Here is a 21,163-nt window from a genome sequence, read left to right on the forward strand (position 1 = left end):
TCTTATTGCCCACACCTCAGCAACATTGTTATCATTCTTGTAGATATGTTTCGCAAAGCACGCTTGAAAGCCACCATTCTCTCCTCTATGACACTCCAACACCAACATCATTTGCAATGTTTGAGGCTCCATTGCAATTTAGCTTACTAAATCCTGGTCTAGGAAATACCCATGGAACAACAATTTCCATAGTTCTTTTTACTTTCCTTTCCAGTCTTCCGCAAGCACTGAGAAACTCTCTAGTATCTTTTATGACTGTTGCAAGGATTCTTGAAGGAAGAAACACCTTTTTGTTGAATATCCAGTCATTTCTACCCTTCCAAATAAACCACAGGAGGAAAGGAAAAATGTTCTGCCAATCCACTCCGCCAATTTTTCCAGCAAACCTGCACAAATATTTTAGAGTTATTGGATTCATGTAATCCATGTTAGGTTGAAAACCAATCCATTCATTAATATTCTTCCACAAATGTCCCACAACACTGCAACCAAAGAAGAGATGATAAGTAGTTTCAAAGTCTTTATTACAAAGACTACAACCAGGTTGCATACTAATATGTTTACGATAGAGAGACTCATTTAGATTGAGTTTGTTATGGCATAAAAGCCACAAGAAATGTTTTATTTTCTGTGGACAATTGAGTTTCCACAGAAATCTCCAATCAAGATTAGGTTCTGTATTGCCCATCTTATTAGAGATAAGGAAATTTTAAGCCCCTCTAACAGTAACATCACCATATTTATCATAGGACCATACCATCTTGTCCTAGCACTTTTTACTTCCAATCGGAATAGTCCTAATTTGTCTGCCACCTGATTAGAAATAAATTTATCAATAACATTCAAATTCCAAGTCCTGGAATCAGAAATAATAAGGTCCTTTACCAATAAATCAGGGACTCCATGATTAGACACATCCGCAATAACAGAAAAAGGAAAGTTTGTCATCCAAGGATCATCCCACACTCACACATTACTACCATCACCAATACTCCATCTAAGGTATGACTCAACATCATCTCTTACTTTTAGAATGCTTCTCCAACTAACGGAACAGTTTTTCTAAAAATCATAGTCTGGAACATACTTAGCCTTAAGCAAATGAGTAATCTAAGAACTAGGATCAACAAATACCCTCCAGGCCATTTTAGCTAATAAAGCTAAATTATTAATATCAATGTCCCTAAATCCTAATCCACCAAATTCCAGCGGTTTGCAGACCTTCTCCCATTTCACCTTGTTAAGACTTATCTTATACTTATCACCTCCCCATAAAAAATTCGTTTTATATATATCAATTTTAGTGATCAGGCTTTTGGGAAGTTTAAGCATTGTCAATATGATTAGACACTGGATCTAACACCTACTTAATAAGAGTTGTCATACCACCCGGATTCAAAGATTTTGATTTCCAACCTTGCAATCTATTGGCCATTTTCTCCATCATTTCAATATAAGTACTCGAACTAATTCGACCCCATTGTAAACGGATACCAAGATACTTACCAGGGTCCTTAGCCACCTGCACATTCAACACCATTGCCATTCACTTAGAGAAACTCCTTCCCAAATTCATTGATGTTAACAAAGTTGATTTTGCATCACTAATCAACTGTCCGGACCACCTGCAGAAACTATCAAGTATATGTCTTAGATTACACGCATTCTTATAAGATGCTTTGAGAAGAACAATACAATCATATGCATAAAGTGAAAGTGTGATTTTAGGGGCTCCCCGAGAAATAGAAATCCCATCCAAATATTTCTCTTTCACACCATAATTTATAAGCCTGGATAAAGCCTCCAGACAGATTATAAACGAAAAAGGGGACAACGGCTCCCCTTGTATCACTCCATTCCCAGCTTCAAACGGTGCACTTGGAGAACCATTGATTAATACCTAAAAAGATACTGTATTCACACATAATTTGATCCAATGCAAAAATGTATCATCAAAACTCAAGCATTTCAGAATCTAAAAGATAAAATGCATGTTGACTCTATCATAAGCTTTCTCAAAATCAAGCTTCAAAGCCATCCAACCTTTTTATCCTTCCTTATGCTTGAAAGAATGAATAATCTCATTACATATAACCTTTTTGTTATGTAAAGGCCTAAGTCTATTGACAATTATTTTGGTGATAATTTCATAATTTAGTTACACAAACTTATGGATATATACTCCTTAATAGTATTTGGGTATTTATTCTTAGGAACGAGGGGAAAAAAAGTCCTATTAAGTCTACAGTCCAAGTAACCATTTTGGAAAAAATCACAAATCAGCTGAGTTACACTATCACCCACCTGGTCTCAATATTTGGTAAAGAAGTATCCCTAAAGGCCATCTAGTCTTGGTGCTTTATGTGCACCAAGCTGTTTCATTTCCTTTTTAATTTTACACATACTAACTGTTATTATTAACTTATCATTCTCAGAAGAAGTAATGACATGGGAAACAACCTTTCAATATTATAATTATCACAATCATTACTACTACTAGTAAGATTACAAAAATGATCTACAACATGTTGTTCAATATCAGCAGGATTGTCTAACCAATTGTCATTATTATCTTTGAGCCTAACAATCAGATTTCTACTTCTTCTGACCAAAGTGGAAGTGTGAAAAAAACTTAGTATTTAAATCCCCTTCAAGAAGCCAACTAACTCTAGACTTTTGCTTCCAAAATATTTCCTCCATCTTGAGAAAATTCAAATACAGTAGAAGCTCTATAAATTAATGTTGTTGGGACCATCCAAATTTATTAATTAACCGATAAATTAATAGTTATTAATTTATATATATATATATATATTTTTATTTCTTAATTTTTTTATTTATTATTAGATAAAGAATATTACATTAACTAGTTGGAAGCCTAACAAGCTAAGCTCCAACAATATACTACTGCGTTAATTGAACAGGTTGTTGTGCAAGCCTACCAGCGAGCCTCATGGGTAACCTAGCCAAGAGGGCCGAAGCGGGGGGGGGGGGGGGGGGGGGGGGGGGGGGGGGGGGGGGGGGGAGGGGGGGGGGGGGTTAAGATTATGTCACAAGGAGGGCAAGCTAACTCTACCTTACATGTTAGTTCCTGCAATATTACGACACTGAGGGCTCGAACCTGGGACCTCCTGGAGCGCATGAAACTTTGGAAAACGGGGATGACCAGCTGAGCCAGCTGACCTCCTAAAATATATTTATATATTAATTAATATTTTATTAATTTATAGATAAATGTTTTAGATGCAATGAATCTTGCAATTTCAGCATGGACTATCGATGTTCGTACAAGTACACTTGCAAACTGCTTTCGTCATTGTCAACTTCGATCAACAGATAACACAAGTTTAGACAATTTGGATGAACATAAAGATCGTAAATCACTTAATACTTGCAAAATTTGATCGAGAAGTTAGGCTATCACAATTCAATGAATGTCGAAGATGTCACAAATTATCCGAAAGAAAATGTAGTTACACAGTTGTTGACTGATGAAGAAATAATCGGGAGCGTTATTGGAACTGATAAGGATGTGGAAGAATATGATGAAAGTTATAATAGAGTCTCATTCATGAAACGAGGCTATTAAAGCGGCAATCACATTGAATAATTTCTTTTTGAGCTATGTGAAAACAACACCGAAAATTCTTACAATGATAAGAAGAGATGAAATTTAACGCGATATTGATTTTAGTAAAATACAGAAAATAATTAAATCATTTTTGAAAAAGTCTTCTTAAATCATTAATGTATTGGGTTATTAATTATAAAATTTATTATCTTATAATTTTAGCGAATTATTAATTTGGCACACCAAAATATTATTTAAGAGAGTTTATTAGATTATCGAGTATTAATTAAAAGAGTTTCTACTGTAAGTACATAAACAACCAGTCATATATGCTTTATTGGATTCAGAAGGAAAATTATCAAACTTGCATTGAGCCTTATTGAGATCTTGTAAAGCATTTTCAATATTCCTAGAAAAATTACCAGTTACTTCTTTATTCCACTTTATAGAATCAGTTTGGAATCTATCTACACTATTTAAATAATTTTGATGTTATCCACTACCTTCACTAGGTTGCCAAGCCTTTTTGACCTTATCAAGAAATCTATCATCTTCTATCCACATGGCTTCTAGACTATACGACCTAGGCTAAAATTTCTTTTTAGGTTCAAGGTCAATCAAGGTTACCCTGTGGTCCGAATTAAAATAAGGCAATTGCAATACCTGAGCATTAGGAAAACTGTTGCACCACTTAGAATTTGCTATAACCCTGTCAAGTCTCTCTTTGATGTTAGCCAGACCAACGTGTTTGTTGTTCCAGGTCCATGAGCACCCAGGTCAATAAGCCCATTTTGATTCATCACATCTCTGAGCTCCTCAAATTGTTTCGCAGTTGGCTTTTTTCCTCCAACCTTCTCTATCTCACTGCCTATAGTATTCAGATCCCCCATAACCATCCAATCCGTGTTTTTCATTCCTGCAATACCATTCATTTCATCCCACACCCTCTTTCTACACACCTTGTTAGTGCTAGCATAAATAGTTGACCCACGACCTTTGAAACTTTGCTGTAACGACATCATGGATAGACCATATGGTTTTTGAAGTAGCTTGAATATTCATTTCTTCTTCATTCCATAACAGCACAATTCCTCCTGAAAATCCGGATGGATCTAATATGATAGATTTTTTATATCCCAACCTCTTAACAAGTTTAACTGCATGTTCTGAGATAGATCTTGTCTCCAACAATGCGATAAATTGCGGCTTATGCTTTTTGACAAGTGTTTCATAACCCTATTGAAAGAGGGTCTCGCTAACCCTCTGCAATTCCACATTATGATTTTCATATTAAAACTATCTAAAGGATATTTAGAGCACCCACCATCATAGGAGTTATTGGCTGGCCCCATCACATCCTCCTGCATCATCCCTTGATTCATTCATATTAATGGGTTGAATCTCGTCTTGAATATCCTTTGCACTCCATGTTCCAAATCCAATCTGGTACTGAACTCCATCCCGAATTTCCAAAGTCCTCTTGGGCTTCTTATTACTGTTGACGTTTCCACCATTGTTGCTATCACTGCTTCTAGTATTGTTGCTCCTTGCCACGTATTTGACACGCAGTCAAGATCTATTCTCCCATAGTTTAGGAACTCGAATGGGTCCCCATGTATCCAATTTGAAAGATTAATCATTATTGGCCTCAGTGTTCTTTGGATGTTTTCCACCATTCCATTCACATTTAGCTATTCCGGTGCATGTACTATTTGTGGTAGCACATCAATCAACTCTCTCTGTAACTGGTTTACTTCTTCCATCATTTGAATCATTTGATCTACCCCTGTTGCTTGATCCATTATCAGCTCCACCAAACTGTTCTGCATTGCTACCAATTCCTCTTGAGCTCTGCGCACTAACAAATCGTCCACCATCCATTCTTCCACTAAGATCCTTGGAGAGGCTTGAGAAAACAAATTGAGGTTGTTTCTGTGTCTGCTCATTTCGTTATGACCCTCCTTAGCCTTCTCACTCCTTAAATAGATATTTTCCTTCTCCTTAACTACACCACCATTTTCTACATTAACTTTTCCATTATGGGCGTCATTATGCTCATCAATGTGATTAACCGTTGCACTTATACCATTATCATTTTCATTAAGACCTTGCTCATTTTCTAAAACTGAAAAGCCATTTATGTTCTTCTTTTTCAAACTCCTGTAACTGTCATTTCTCTTTGTATTCCCACCATTTGGCTTTCCTAAACGATTGGCAGACTTGACCTGAGTACTCATTTGACCATCTTTAGTGGATCCGAACTCACCGTTAGAGGCATGTACAACATCAATTTCTACCAATTCTGTTGAGGTGAATCATACCTACCTGAGTTTGACTTTGTTTTGGTCTTTGACACAATTCTCCATTGTCCTCCCATTTCCCCTTCCTTCACAGCTACCATGCCATTAGCATTCTTGGTTTTCAGGCTACTTTGAGCTTTACATTGCTAGCTTTAGCATTGTTCTTCTTGCTTTACACTAACATCCACGGACCATAAGTTTCTTCTTTCTCCTTATTGGGCATATCAGTACTCTTTTTCTGTGAAATACTATCATTATGTAAGACACCACCGGTTTGTAATAAGGGAAAATTTTCTTTCTTATGGCTAATTTTACCGCAATTGAAACAAATCAAATTCACTCCATATTCTATTCTTTGTCTAATCTGACCAATCTGGATTAATGATTATAATGGAGCAGTAGTATCTATCTTTACACATAAACGGGCAAATATACCTCTCATGACTAATTCAGTGTTTTTGTCAATTTTAATAGGTTTCCCTAACTTTCCGGCTACTTCAAACAAAATATTCTCATCATATTATTCCAGTGGCAGTTCCGGCGGTCTTTCCCAAAATCTGAAGAATCTAACGCTTCATGTACTCATGTATATAAATGAGGTAGAATAACATATTTGTTGCTGGGAATTGTGAAAAAATGGTAATAACACCAATAAATACCCACTTAGTTTCAAGTTACAGGCACCCTTTACCCCAGTATCCTGGGTGGGAATAACCAAGCAATCCCCAAAACATTTGGGCACTGGGCAGTAGGGATGTAAATTAGGCCGGGCCGGGCAGCCCGACTTATTTATTAAATGGGACGGTATAGGGCGGGCCGGAACATCTCTTATCCATGAAATTAAAAGGGCCGGGCGGACATGATTATTTATCTACAGTTAGTACCCATGGCCTACCCAAGCCTATTTTGTAATTTGGGATCGGGCGGGTAGGGCCGGGAGGGCCTTGAATATTACAAACAAATATATATATTGTACATATATATTGTTCAAAATAAAAAGAAAGTAGTAATAATACACAAGTTTTACTTAAAATTAATAATCAAATACGAGAATTGAGATGGGAATAAGATAAACCAAACTTCCTATAATTTTTCCTGAATTGAATCATCAGAAAAGGAAACTGCCTTAGATTTTGCTCAATATTTTCTGTATATGGTTAACAAAATTAGACTCCAATGGAATACAAGTTAAGAAATACATATGAAAACTATGAGGGTTGGCTGTATTAAGTACATGTACCAAGTATATTCTAGGATAAAACAAATGAGAACAGTCAATTAGGTTAGGTAAATGGATAATACTAGCGGGCTAACATGACGGGTAGCATTGACGGGATAATAGAGAGGGTATTGGGTCGGACAAGAAAATTTGAATTGTGGCATGTGCCCGCCCTCTTATTTAAATGGGCTAGGTCGGGCCAGCCCGTAAAGGGCCACGGTCACCCATGAGCTGTCATGGGACAGGGCGGACGGTACTGGGCCTCGGGCTGCCAGGCAAAATTTACACCCCTACTGGGCAGTCCCCAAAAAACCATTGTTTCGTGTGTCGGCTGCGAGGCAAATTACTCGGTGTAGTTTTGCTCACGCCTCAAAAGAGGATGAGGTAAATAGGTAATTTTTTGTGTCGACTGTTAGCCCACTCCATCTGCATTTCTATAATAACAAAAAAATTCAAGAACGGTTTTTGGGGACCAGCCTTTTTTTGGGTACCATTATTTTATTTTGGGTAAAACATTAAAAATAAATCTAGGTCACCTCTTATCTTCATATTTATATTAATACCAAAATTACCCATTTCAATTAAATTAGTGTAATGATTAGTTGTATCATTAGGTTAACATAATTAATGATTAGTGCAAGATTAAATCAAAAAAAAAATTAAACTAAATAATAAAAAAAATAGTTGTATCATTAGGTTAACTAAAATTACCCCTTAACATAATTAACTAGTTCGATTGGGAAATGTTTTTTGCAACGTAACCGAACTGATGTTCGGTTGGGAAATATTTTGCGAAATGACCGAACTAAAGTTCCTTTGGGAAATGTTTTTTGCAACTAACCGAACTTAGGGTTCGGTTGGGAAATGTTTTTTTGCGACGTAACCGAACTATTAGGTTCGGTTAGGAAATGTTTTTCGCAACGTAACCGAAGTGATGTTCTGTTGGGAAATATTTTGCGAAATGACCGAACTAAAGTTCGGTTGGGAAATATTTTTTTGCAACTAACCGAACTATTAGGGTTCGGTTGGGAAATGTTTTTGCAACTAACCGAACTATCAGGGTTCAGTTGGGAAATGTTTTTTGCGACGTAACCGAACTAAGGTTCGGTTAGGAATTATATTTGCGAAATAGCCAAACTGTTCTTCATGTTCATCATTTCCATTAGGTTCGGTTAGTTCGATAAAGTTTTTCACATAATTCCTAGCCGAACTTCTCTCTGCAACTTCCATTTTCAACTAATTTTGATGGTTAATACTCATTTTTCAATTGAACGAGGAACGTCAAGGAAAGAGAGAAGAAGAAGAGAATAATTTGTTTTTTTTCAAAACTAAAAAATTTCGATTCCACCTGTTTTTGTTTTTGATTTTGAGTTTGGTTAATAGATTCATTAAGATTAGATACATATTGCTTAAAAAAAAGATTAGATACATATGATTAGATTTATATAGTTATTAGGTTAGTTTTGATTTAAATTAAAGTAAAGGGTAAATGTGTATTTACCTAACTTTAGGACACCCCTTATAAGTATAGGGAAGTTGTCCTAATAAGACCATGGTCCCCCAAAAAAACCATGGTCCCTAAAAAATGGTTCAAATTCAAGGCTTTGGTACTACTAAAGATTTCAAAAGTAAGAACCATTTTTTTGGGGACCATGGTTTTTTTGAGGGACCATGGTTTCAATTTTAGGAGGACATTTAGAAGTAAAGTGAAGCCACCCCTTATCCACATATTTTAGTTAATGTCCAATACTTATATTCATGCAATTTTCTTGTTTAATTTGATTCTTAAATATTGCAACAAGTAGATTTTCAAAAGTAATAATTGTAAATACCAAGTATGAAGCATCAAAAGTCTTAAAACTAATCATACTCCATCAAAATAGATCACAATCACTCAAATAAAAATCATATTCAATAATAGTTCAAGGCAAATAATCATATAATTATTGCAAATAAAAAGATAAAATAAAATATACCACTTTTTGTTGGAAAAATAGCTTCCTCTATTGCCTCAGCAATGAGGTTTAGCTCCTCATATTAATCATGATCTCAAAATAGGTGTTTGTTGCTCAAAAGATGATTAAAAGAGTGAAAAGTAATAACACAGACCGTTTGCAACAGTGTACTGGTCTTGCAAAACAGCTGTTACAATGGAATTGTTACAGAAAAACTGTTGCTTTGTCGCTGATTTTAAGACCCTAGAATACGACTGCCCTGCATTAATGTTCTTCAGCTGTTAAACAACGACACTGTTTTGCGACTGTTTCCTGTGCGTCAATGTTCTTCGTGTTCTTCCTCTTCAGCAGCAGCAGCAGAAACAGAGTTTGGTAAAGCTCTGATTTCTTATTCTCTGGCTCTTCTTAGGTTCACAAACTCTCGACACCTCTTCTATATGACCCAAGACATCTATTTATATCAAAAATACCGATTAAATCTCTCCCAAATCTTTCAAAATCCCTTTCCTTCTCTTCACGGCCAAGTTGCGGCAATTTCTTGTTTTAGAATTTCTACGCGTTTCTGAGCTTTCCTTTTTATTCTAAACTCTTCCTTAGATAGATACAAATCTTTGGGAAGGTTTACAGCGCTTTAATCTCTCTAAAATTCCCTAAAACAGGTCATACACGTGACTTTCCATATTTTATGTTGTGAGAAAAATCCGTCGATTGAGCCCAGTCTAATCGATTTAAACACCCATATCAGATTCCTAGACCCATAAGGAGTCTATCCTATGAAAATCATAGGTTTAATCGACCTCAAACTCCTCCAAATCACGATTCCCAAAACTGTTCTTCACTGCACTATTTTCCCGCCAAAACCTGGTTTTTGAAATGTTGAAGATGGTTGCCCTTTATCCAGAGTAGGGGTGCGATTAGCAACTGCCTGGAAATGGATTCCCCTTAGTAATTAGGTTACCCCTTATCCAAAGTGAGAGTCTGAATAGCAAATGTCCTCCGGGTGCTTTCCGACAACTTTTCGAGCCAATTTTTTCCAAAAATGTTTATTGGCCAAAAATACCTACAAATAAATAAAACACCATAATAAGTACAAAAATGAGCCCTAACAATATATAGAATCGAGACAAATCGGACACAAAAATGTGTCTATCAAATACCCCCAAACCTATTATTTGCTAGTCCTCGTGCAAAATTAAAATAGAAATAAAATCCTAACTCACTGTCGCAGGCATCGTCGATTGCATTTAGCGTATTCAATAATCCTTTAAACCCCTAGGTGTCCCTAGTGGCGGAGTGTTGTCTCCGGAGGGCTTACCAAAGGTATACCCACAAAACCTTTATACTCCAGACCCTAGCTATCTACACAGAACCTTGGAAGGCACTAAAGAATCTCCTTGGTTGGCATACTTATTGACTACAGGAGGAAGTACCCTGATGCGAAATTCCAATTGTTGTACACGAGTTTGCACTCAAGCATACTAAAATTCATATGAAGTGACAGAGCTCTACTCAGATAGTCGCACTATGGACATCAATATCCAGAGTCAAAACTAATCACATGGATAGATCAAGAAGATGGATATAGAAAAACATAGATGGTTTTGATGTTTACTAGGTGAACGTTGTTTCTCATATATGTCTGAAGGCCTCCGCCAAAATGAACCTATCCTAATGGACTGAGATACCGGTCTGACTAATATCAACACACTGGCATATACAAGGGTACCAGTGGTCGATAATCCTAACTCTAGGTCAACACAACTGGCATATACAAGGGTTCCAGTGGTCGACTTTATTGAATTTATTCCAGTTGGTCTGATGGTCTGGTCTCTTTTTTTTTTTTCTTTTTTTTTTGTATATCAATCACTCTAATTCACCTTAGCATTGGTAACAACTTGAATCGTGAGCCCCACTTAATCACTTAGAGAAACATAGTTTAAAAACAAAACAAAATAAAAACAGAAGTGAAAAGGACTCAACGAGATATGGTGAAACTATCATGTTATTTCTAACACCTGAGCTCTGTGCTTTTATGAATAGACTCTTTAGATGTTGCCATCTAGTCAGATTGGTTCCTCAACTCTTACAACCAAAATGCTTCCATCCACTTAAATTGGTTAGTGCCATCCTTAATAGGGATAAATTTCTAGGCTCTGGAGTTTATTTATTGCAACGAAAAGGTAACAAAAAGTTCTACCCCACCCCCAAACTTAAATCTAACATTGTCCTCAATGTTTCTAATCAAAGAAAAGTACCAAAAATATAAGTAACATGAGGAAATAGTAAAGATAGAAGTCGTAAAGATAGTACCTGGGTGAAGTGTAACCAAAAACCTACAAAAATATTATACAACATACAAAATCGCCTCGATGGCCAATCAAGGTAAACAGGGTCCTCCAGAGGGACCTCCTCAACATCACCTGTAGGAAAAGGCTCTAAAAAGCGCTTCAATCGCTGACCGTTAACCTTCGAAGAACTACTACCATCTGGTGTCTCAATCTCAACAACGCCATGAGGAAAAACAGTACGGACCACAAAAGGACCGGTCCACCGAAAGCGCAACTTCCCGGGGAATAGATGCAAAAGAGTGTCATACAGAAGAACTTTTTGACCTGGAGAAAATGACTTTAATAAAATATTCCTATCATGCACAAGTTTCATTTTGTTCTTATACTCCTTAGCACTATCGTATGCATCTCTACGAATATCTTCCAACTCATTGAGATGGAGCTTTCTTTGAGCTCATGCCTTGTCAAGTGAAAATTTTAAGTTCTTAATAGCCCAATAGGCTCGATGCTCTAACTCAACAGGCAGGTGACATGCCTTTCCAAACACTAAACGATAAGGTGACATTCCAATGGGTGTCTTAAACGCAGTACGATAAGCCCATAAGGCATCAGTAAGCCTCGACGACTAGTCTTTCCTATTTGGATTAACTGTTTTCTCTAGAATACGTTTAATTTCTCTATTGGAAACCTCTACCTGACCACTAGTCTGAGGGTGATATGGGGTTGCTACTTTATGGGTAATACCGTATTGTTTCATTAAAAGAGCAAACGGTCTATTACAAAAGTGTGAACCTCCATCACTAATTATAGCTTCCGGCGTACCAAAACGTATAAGTATATTCTCTTTCAAAATCTGGACTACGACCCTGTGGTCATTCCGTAGAAATAGTCTACAACGACAAGTATGTAAAGATAACCAAACGAAATAGGAAATGGACCCATAAAATCAATATCCCACACATCAAAGACCTCAATCACTAAAATAGGGTTCAAAGGCATCATATTTCTACGGGAAATGGTTTCTAACTTCTGGCAACACTCACAAGAAACACAATGACTATGGGAATCTTTAAACAATGAAGGCCAGTAAAATACACAATGCAAAATCTTAGCAACAATCTTCTTAGCACTAAAATGACCCCCACATGTATGTTCATGACAAAAGGAGATAATACTAGACTGGTCACTCTCAGATACACATCTCCTAATAATCTGGTCCGGACAATACTTAAACAGATAAGGATCGTCCCAAAAGAAATGCTTAACCTCGGTAAAAACCTAGAACGATCTTGCTTACCCCAATGTTGAGGGGTTTGACCAGTAACAAGATAATTCACTATATTTGCATACCAAGGTGATTGGGAAACAGAGAACAATTGTTCATCAGGAAAGCTATCCCTTATAGGAAGGGAATCACTAGGGGAACTAACAACTAGCCTAGACAAGTGGTCTGCTACTACATTTTCTGCACCCTTTTTGTCTCTAATGTCTGGGGAAAATTCTTGTACAATAGGATCCATCTAATCAATCTAGGTTTGGTATCCTTCTTAGATAAAAGGTATTTCAAAGCAGCATGATCTGTATAGATTATGATCTTAGAACCTAATAGGTAGGACCTAAACTTATCCAAGGCAAACACTATGGCTAAAAGTTCCTTCTCGGTAGTTGTGTAGTTCATTTGGGCATCATTCAAAGTTTTTCTAGCATAATAAATCACATGAAGTAATTTGTTTTCTCGTTGTCCTAAAACGACGCCTATAGCATAATCTGAAGAATCACACATAATCTCAAAGGGTAGGTTACAGTTAGGTGCCTGGACTATCGGGGCAGTAGTGAGTAAAGTTTTAAGCTTCTCAAAAGCCTCTAAAAAAGCATCATCAAAGACAAACTTAACATCTTTTGCAAGCAAATTGCAAAGAGGTCTAGAAATCAAGCTAAAATCCTTAATGAATCAACGATAAAAACCTGCATGCCCTAGGAATGACCTAATATCTTTTACTGTTTTTGGGACCTGTAAAGTCTTAATAAGGTCAACTTTGGCTTTGTCTACCTCTATACCCTTTGAAGAGACGATGTTCCCTAATACAATTCTTGATTTAACCATGAAATGGCATTTTTCCCAATTAAGCACTAAATTTTTTCCTTACACCTAGTAAACACTAATGTATAATGATGCAAGGAATCATCGAAAGATGAGCCAAACACTGAAAAATCATCCATAAAGACCTCTAAGAACCGTTCTACCATATCAGAAAATATGTTCATCATACAACGCTGAAAAGTTGCAGGGGCATTACATAGCCCGAAAGGCATGCGTCTATACGCAAAGGTACCAAAGGGACAGGTAAAAGTGGTTTTCTCTTGGTCTTATGGGGAAATAACGATCTGGTTATAATCGGAGTAGCTATCTAAGAAGCAATAATGACTATGTCCAGCTAATCTCTCTAGCATTTGGTCGATAAAAGGAAGGGTAAAGTGATCCTTCCTTGTGACCTTGTTCAATTTCCTATAGTCAATACAAACACGCCATCCCGTGGTCACTCGGGTTGGGATTAATTCATTATTATCATTCTGGATTACAGTGATACCTGATTTCTTGGGGACAACCTGAATAGGGCTGACCCACTTACTGTCTGAAATTGGGTAAATAATACTCGCATATAACAACTTAAGCACCTCTTTTCGAACTACCTCTTTCATGTTAGGGTTCAGTCGATGTTGCGTCTCCCTAGAAGGTTTGGAGTCTTCCTCTAAATGAATCTGATGCATACACACAGTAGGACTTATACCCTTAATGTATGCTATAGTCCACCCTAAACCTTCCTTATTGTCTTGAAGTACATTTACTAGCCTACTTTCCTGATCACTATTCAAATTGGAAGCTACAATCACAGGTAAAGTCTCATGTGGGCCTAAAAACACATACTTTAGAGTATCGGGTAGTGGTTTAAGGTCCAGCTTTGGGGGCTCTTCTAAAGAAGGAATTAGGGTAGTCTCAGAAACTGGTAACGGTTCGAACCTAGATTTCCATCTATCAGTGTCTAACACAGGGGTATAATCTAATAGAGCATTCACCTGTTCAATAGTGCTATCGTCGTCAAAATATAAACTAAAATGGGATAAACAACTTTCTAATGGGTCTTCAGACAAGATGTTTGGTAATGACTCCTGAACTAAGGCTTCTATCATGTTCACCTCCTCAACACATGTGTCATCTAGCTCATGAGGTTTCTTACTGACATTAAAAATGTTCATCTTCATAGTCATATTACCAAAAGATAAACTCATCATACCATTTCGACAGTTAATGATCGCATTAGACGTAGCTAAAAATGGGCGACCTAAAATCAGAGGTATCTGGTTCTCTGGGTCAGGGACAGGTTGGGTATCTAGGACCACGAAATCCACTGGATAAATAAACTTGTCGACCTCAATAAGAACATCCTCGATAACACCTCGAGGGATTTTAACATACCTATCAACTAACTGCAGTGTCATCTGAGTAGGTTTCATTTCACCAAGTCCTAGCTATAAGTATACATGGAATGGCAGTAAGTTCACACTGGCTCCTAAGTCAAGTAAAGATTTTTCTACCAGGAAGTTACCTATTGTGCAAGCAATGGTAGGAGAACCTGGGTCTTTATACTTTGGAGTTGTGGTGTTTTGAATGATTGAACTTACGTGACTAGCTAAAAAGGCTTTCTTATGGACGCTAAGTTTTCGCTTTCGCGTACACATATCTTTAAGGAACTTGGCATAAGCAGGAATTTTCCTAATTGCATTTAATAAAGGAAGGTTTATGGTAACTTGCTTAAAAACCTCCACTATGTCATTAAAGTTCGATTCCTTCTTTGTTGGTACTAATAGCTGAGGAAATGGGGCTCTAGGCCTAAAATCATACCTTTCAGGAACCGAATTCACATCATCAGAAACTTTATCAGTCTCTTCAGCTACTGGTTCTGAGAGGTGAGATCCTGAGGGGTGAACTACAATATGTTCACTATCGGGCATGGTTACCTTATTGTCTACAACTCTACCACTTCTAGGGGTTCTAACAGCATTCAATTGATTCGATGGTTTTGCACTTAATTCATGAACTCCTCTAGGGTTGGGTTGTGTTTGACTAGGAAACTCACCTTTTTCTCTCAAAAAATCACTTATCAGACTAACCTGGGTTTTTAACTCGGAAATAGCCTGACTATTTTCTTGTCTTATCCTGTTACTAGCTTGTAGACTCTGTTCCACGGATAACTGGAATTTTGCAGTTTGCTGAGTTAACAAGGCGAGAGAGTCCTCTAAACTTAGGATTTTCTTATCTAACTGATTCTGAAACTGAGCTAGTCCTGAAGGATTCTTAGTATAGCCAAAACCTGGGGGAGCATTAGAATTACTAAACTGACCTTGACTTTGTCCCTTAGACCACGAAAGGTTCGGATGGTTTCTCCAACCAGGATTATAGGTTTCTGAATATGGGTCAATATTTTGACAGTTATCAAATCTAGTATTATTATAAAGAGCATTGGCCTGCTCTTCAATATTCTGGCCTTCCCAAAAAGGCTCCACCCTACCACTAGTCTGGCCCACTTCTAAGGCTTCTAACCTTTTTGCTATAGCAGCAATTTTGGCATCTGATTCATAGCCTCCTTCTACCCTATTAACATTTCCTCTACTGAAAAGAATTGTTTTCTGGGGTGCCCTACTATTTTCCCATTGCTGGGTTTTTTCGGCGATTTCATTAAAAAATTCCATCGCTGCATCAACAGTTTGGTTTTCAAATCCACCAGTGCATAGAGACTCAACCATGGTCGTTGTGGAATAATCTAAACCCTCATAAAGGATCTGAACTAGCCTAACCTTTTCTAAACCATGATGAGGACACTGGGATAATAAATCATTGAACCTTTCCAAATACCTATATAAAGATTCTCCCTCTTGTTGTGAAAATGTGCATATTTGCGTCCTAATAGACGATGTTTTGTGTCTAGGGAAAAACTTATTGAAAAAGGCAGATGTAAGTTGTTCATATGTCTCAATTGACTCGGAGTCCAAACTATACAACCACGACTTGGCCTTATCTTTCAGGGAAAATGGGAATAACCTAAGTTTCAAAGCATCATCATCTAAGCCTCTAATTCTTAGAGTACTACAAATTTCCTCAAAATCCCTAACATGGTAATAAAGGTTTTCATTTTATTTCCCTAAAAAGATTGGGAGCATCGTAAGGTCCCAGGTTTCAGTTCATAGGGTGCCTCCGTTTCAGCTAACTTAATACACGAAGAACGGGTAGTCCTAGTTGGATTCAACAAATCTTTCAAAGTTGATATTTCTGGCGCTATCGGAGTAACAGGGATTCTCTCCTCAGTCAAAGAACGTTCAAAAACAGACTCTTCAAAAGCCGGAATTTCTAGATTAAGGTAATCGAGACGCTTCGAACTACTAGGTTTCTCTTTAACAAATCTACTTAGTGCATCTCTTTTACGTTCAGGCATACAATAGAATTTTCTAAATTGGAAGGGTAAGCAAACACAGATCAAGGCCGACTCAACCAAATAAAACCTATTGATTTCTGGCAAACAAAAAGCATGATGGCTCCACTTAGATTGTTTCTAAACCATCTTCTAATCCTTCGAACGGGAATTCGTTACAATTTAAGCAAACCCTTATGGAATGAATCCGAATTAACGTAAGTTGAATAGAGGATAGGGAATCTCGGTGGAGCTTTGATACCCAAGGCCTCACCGGTATTACAACGCGGCGCAGTCACACATTCAACTTACAGAAACCGTCAAGAACTTCGAAGTATGCTTAAAAGACTAACCAATATTTTTCGAATGAATTTCCTGTTAATCTCGTTACCCTATCGGTCTCGTTCTAGTCAAAATTTTAGGCTTAGGTTCGCGTAGGTTACGTGTTCCTAAAGCGGGCAAGAAGAGAACGGTGATGAAATCCGAACCCTTATCTTGTATGACCAGGCCTTGCTCTTTACTAGAAAAATAAATGTCCGTATTCAGTCCTCAACATATATGCATACGAAGGAGTCCAGTAACTCGAGGACATGGGATTCGCGAGTGTTTAGAATCTTACCTCCCGTTCCAGTCGGGGGATGAATCGGTTGTAGTCGACTCGGGACAATGACTCCGATGTCTAGTGTACGAACCCAAGGTGCAGAGACCATATCGTAATTGTCCTCCTTCTCTGCAAACAGTTTATATTAAAGTACCCTTCCGTAGGGTAATAAAAAAAAATAATGTCCCAAAGTCCAAAAGTCCAAAAAAATAAAGAAAAATTACAAAAATAATAAACCCTAATACAGTTTTTTTTATAAAATAAACAAACCCTAAATTAAAATTGTCTAAAATAAAATTGTCTTCTTTTCTGTTCTTTTTGCTTTAATCTTTAGCTCCAAGTCTTTATGAAATCACCAAACTCCTTGGCTCAATTTTCTTTATGATCCAGAACCTATAGACACAAGATAAATACCCAAAAACATAAAAAAGTACAAAAATAATAATAAAAATAAAATAAAATAAATAAAATAAATCTAAAACTCTAAAACCAAGTTTGCGTCGGCGTCGCCAAAAATTGATGTGATTTGTAGATAGTGGTAAAAATGGTTCGATTCTCAGACTTGTGAAGGATATTAATTAAACTTAAATTCTAATATTAAAATAGAAAACTCACTAAAAATTATAGCAAACTCAATCAAAGATGATATCGATACTAAAAGAAACACCGAGGCTAAGATTCCACTATTTTCCAAGTTCAAAGTGAATAAACCAATACTTATATTTATGCAATTTTCTTGTTTAATTTGATTCTTAAATATTGCAACAAGTAGATTTTCAAAAGTAATAATTGTAAATACCAAGTATGAAGCATCAAAAGTCTTAAAACTAAGCATACTCCATCAAAATAGATCACAATCACTCAAATAAAAATCATATTCAATAATAGTTCAAGGCAAATAATCATATAATTATTGCAAATAAAAAGATAAAATAGAATATACCACTTTTTGTTGGAAAAATAGCTTCCTCTATCGCCTCAGCAATGGGGTTTACTCCTCATATTAATCATGATCTCAAAATATGTGTTTGTTGCTCAAAAGATGATTAAAAGAGTGAAAAGTAATAACACAGACTGTTTACAACAGTGTATTGGTGTTGACAAACAGATGTTACAATGGAACTGTTACAGAAAAAATGTTGCTTTGTCGCTGATTTTAAGACCCTAGAATACGAATGCCCTGCACATCTTAATGTTCTTCAGCTGTTAAAAAACGACACTGTTCTGCGACTGTTTCCTGTGCGTCAATGTTCTTCGTGTTCTTCTTCTTCAGCAGCAGCAGCAGCAGCAGAAACAAAGTTTGGTAAAGCTCTGATTTCTTCTTCTCTGGCTCTCCTTAGGTTCCCAAACTCTCGACACCTCTTCTATATGACCCAAGACATCAATTTATATCAATACTGATTAAATCTCTCCCAAATCTTCCAAAATCTCTTTCCTTCTCTTCACGGCCAAGTTGCGGCAATTTCTTGTTTTAGAATTTCTACGCGTTTGTGAGCTTTCCTTTTTATTCTAAACTCTTTCTTAAATAGATACAAATCTTTGGGAAGGTTTACAACGCTTTAATCTCTCTAAAATTCCCTAAAACAGGTCACACATGTGACTTTCCATATTTTCTGTTGTGAGAAAAATCCGTCGATTGAGCCTAGTATAATCGATTTAAACACCCATATCAGATTTCTAGACCCATAAGGAGTCTATCCTATGAAAATCAGAGGTTTAATCGACCTCAAACTCCTCCAAATCACGATTGCCAAAACTGTTCTTCACTGCACTATTTTCCCGCCAAAACCTGGTTTTTGAAATGTTGAAGATGGTTGCCCCTTATCCAGAGTAGGGGTGCGATTAGCAACTGCCTGGAAATGGGATTCCCCTTAGTAATTAGGTTACCCCTTATCCAAAGTTAGAGTCCGAATAGCAAATGTCCTCCGGGTGCTTTCCGACAACTTTTCGAGCCAATTTTTTCCAAAAATGTTTATTGGCCAAAAATACCTACAAATAAATAAAACACCATAATAAGTACAAAAATGAGCCCTAACAATATATAGAATCAAGACAAATCGGACACAAAAATGTGTCTATCAAAACCCACATTAACACTACCAGTGAGGAACTTGTTGACATTCAAACTTCCAATCCAACTTACTCCAACTCTATCTCTAGACTTAGAGCTAGATTGGAATTTTTGTATAATCTAGAGGAATTGTATTAGAAGGATAATCCCAAAGAAGTATGGCTCACGGAAGGAGATATGAATTGTCCCTATTTCCATAGAGTCATGCTTTTCAGAAGAAAAAAAAATGCAATCACTTGGATTAATTCAACGGTACCATTGTAACAGATAGATAGTATAGGTAACTCTTTTGTTGGCTACTTTAAAACCTTATACTCCTCTCACCATCAACATTATCAAAAATAAATTCTCCAAGAAATTCCTTTGAAGTTCTCTGATGATGATAACTCTTACTTAAACTTTCCCCTCACTGCTGAGGAGATTAAAAATGTTATTTTTCAAATAGGAGGTAAAAAAGCTCTGGGTCCTGATGGCTTTACATGTTTATTTTATCAAAAGCACTGGGATATTGTGGGGGAAGCTGTAGTCAACATGACACCGACTTTTTTCCGCAATGGGAATATAGAAAAAACTTTTAATCATACCAATATTTCCCCATCCATAAAGTCCCTCTAGCTGAGCTGGTCTCCCAATATAGACCAACAAGACTGTGTATTTTCATTTACAAAATCTTGTCCAAAATTTTGGCTAATAGATTAAAACCATTTATGGATAATCTAAACTCTCAAAATCAGAATGTTTTGTGTTAGAGCATTGCTCGGTCGAACTCGCATGCGTTGCTATCTCAAGCATGTTTGTCAATGTTAGTGATCAAAACTATAAGTCTTGATTTCTAGTATATTATAGCTAAGTCTCGGACTAGGATAGAAAGTGTAGTTGAGCTCAAGGACTTCATGGCGATTCATCATACAAGTAGAAGAACTACTCAAGGAACCGGTGGAACTTCTCGACAAAAAGGTATGGGAAGACTTGAACTTATCGATCACTCAAAAGTCTATCTAATCTATCTCCTACTCTTTGATACAAAAAGTCGTATGCTATATATATATATATATACTTGAATTATACACATTTGGTATTTCGAGCCGAGTATACCTCGCCTATCTATATCTCGAAATGTGTGTTGGTAAGCTTTTCTCTTCGATCAAGTTTATCTTTACCTAGTGATGAAAGTCATGATATGTTTCAATCATCTTGAAAATTTCTTTGACGAGAAATGGTGTAACAACTATATAACGTCCTCTAAGAATGTTTCAATGATTGAAATAAGAGTTTAGATTACATAACCAATGGTGGAGATAAGCATTATTATGGAAACACATTTATGTATAAGTCCTATTACTTGAACCAAAGTTTGCGAACTTTGTTGATCAAGAGAACCGGAAGAATGGCGTGAGCCAAGTCCGCGAACTGCCGAAGTTCTCAAACCCGAGAATTTCTGCTGGAGTTGACAAACTACTTACGTGAAGATAAGTCCGTGAACCCAGTCCGCGTACCGGCGAAGTTCTCATTCCAGAGAATTTCTGCTGGAGTTTGTAAACTCTGCCCGGTAACTTAAGTTCGCGAACCTAGTCTGCGAACTTGAGAAGGTTATATATCTGAGGATTATTTTTGAACTTAAACTTAAAAAGACTAAGGAATGAAGTTTGTAAACCGTGGATATAAAAGTTCATGAACTGATTCAAGTGAATCA

At 36.8% G+C, this 21,163-nt stretch overlaps 1 pseudogene; it reads left to right on the top strand.

Annotated features, from left to right (window-relative positions):
- Positions 1-16,194: 16,194 nt before the first annotated feature.
- Positions 16,195-16,294, top strand: LOC113276740 (annotated as a pseudogene).
- The last annotated feature ends 4,869 nt before the right edge of the window (positions 16,295-21,163 follow it).

This window comes from Papaver somniferum, chromosome 4, assembly GCF_003573695.1.
Source record: "Papaver somniferum cultivar HN1 chromosome 4, ASM357369v1, whole genome shotgun sequence".
Taxonomy (NCBI): domain Eukaryota; kingdom Viridiplantae; phylum Streptophyta; class Magnoliopsida; order Ranunculales; family Papaveraceae; genus Papaver; species Papaver somniferum.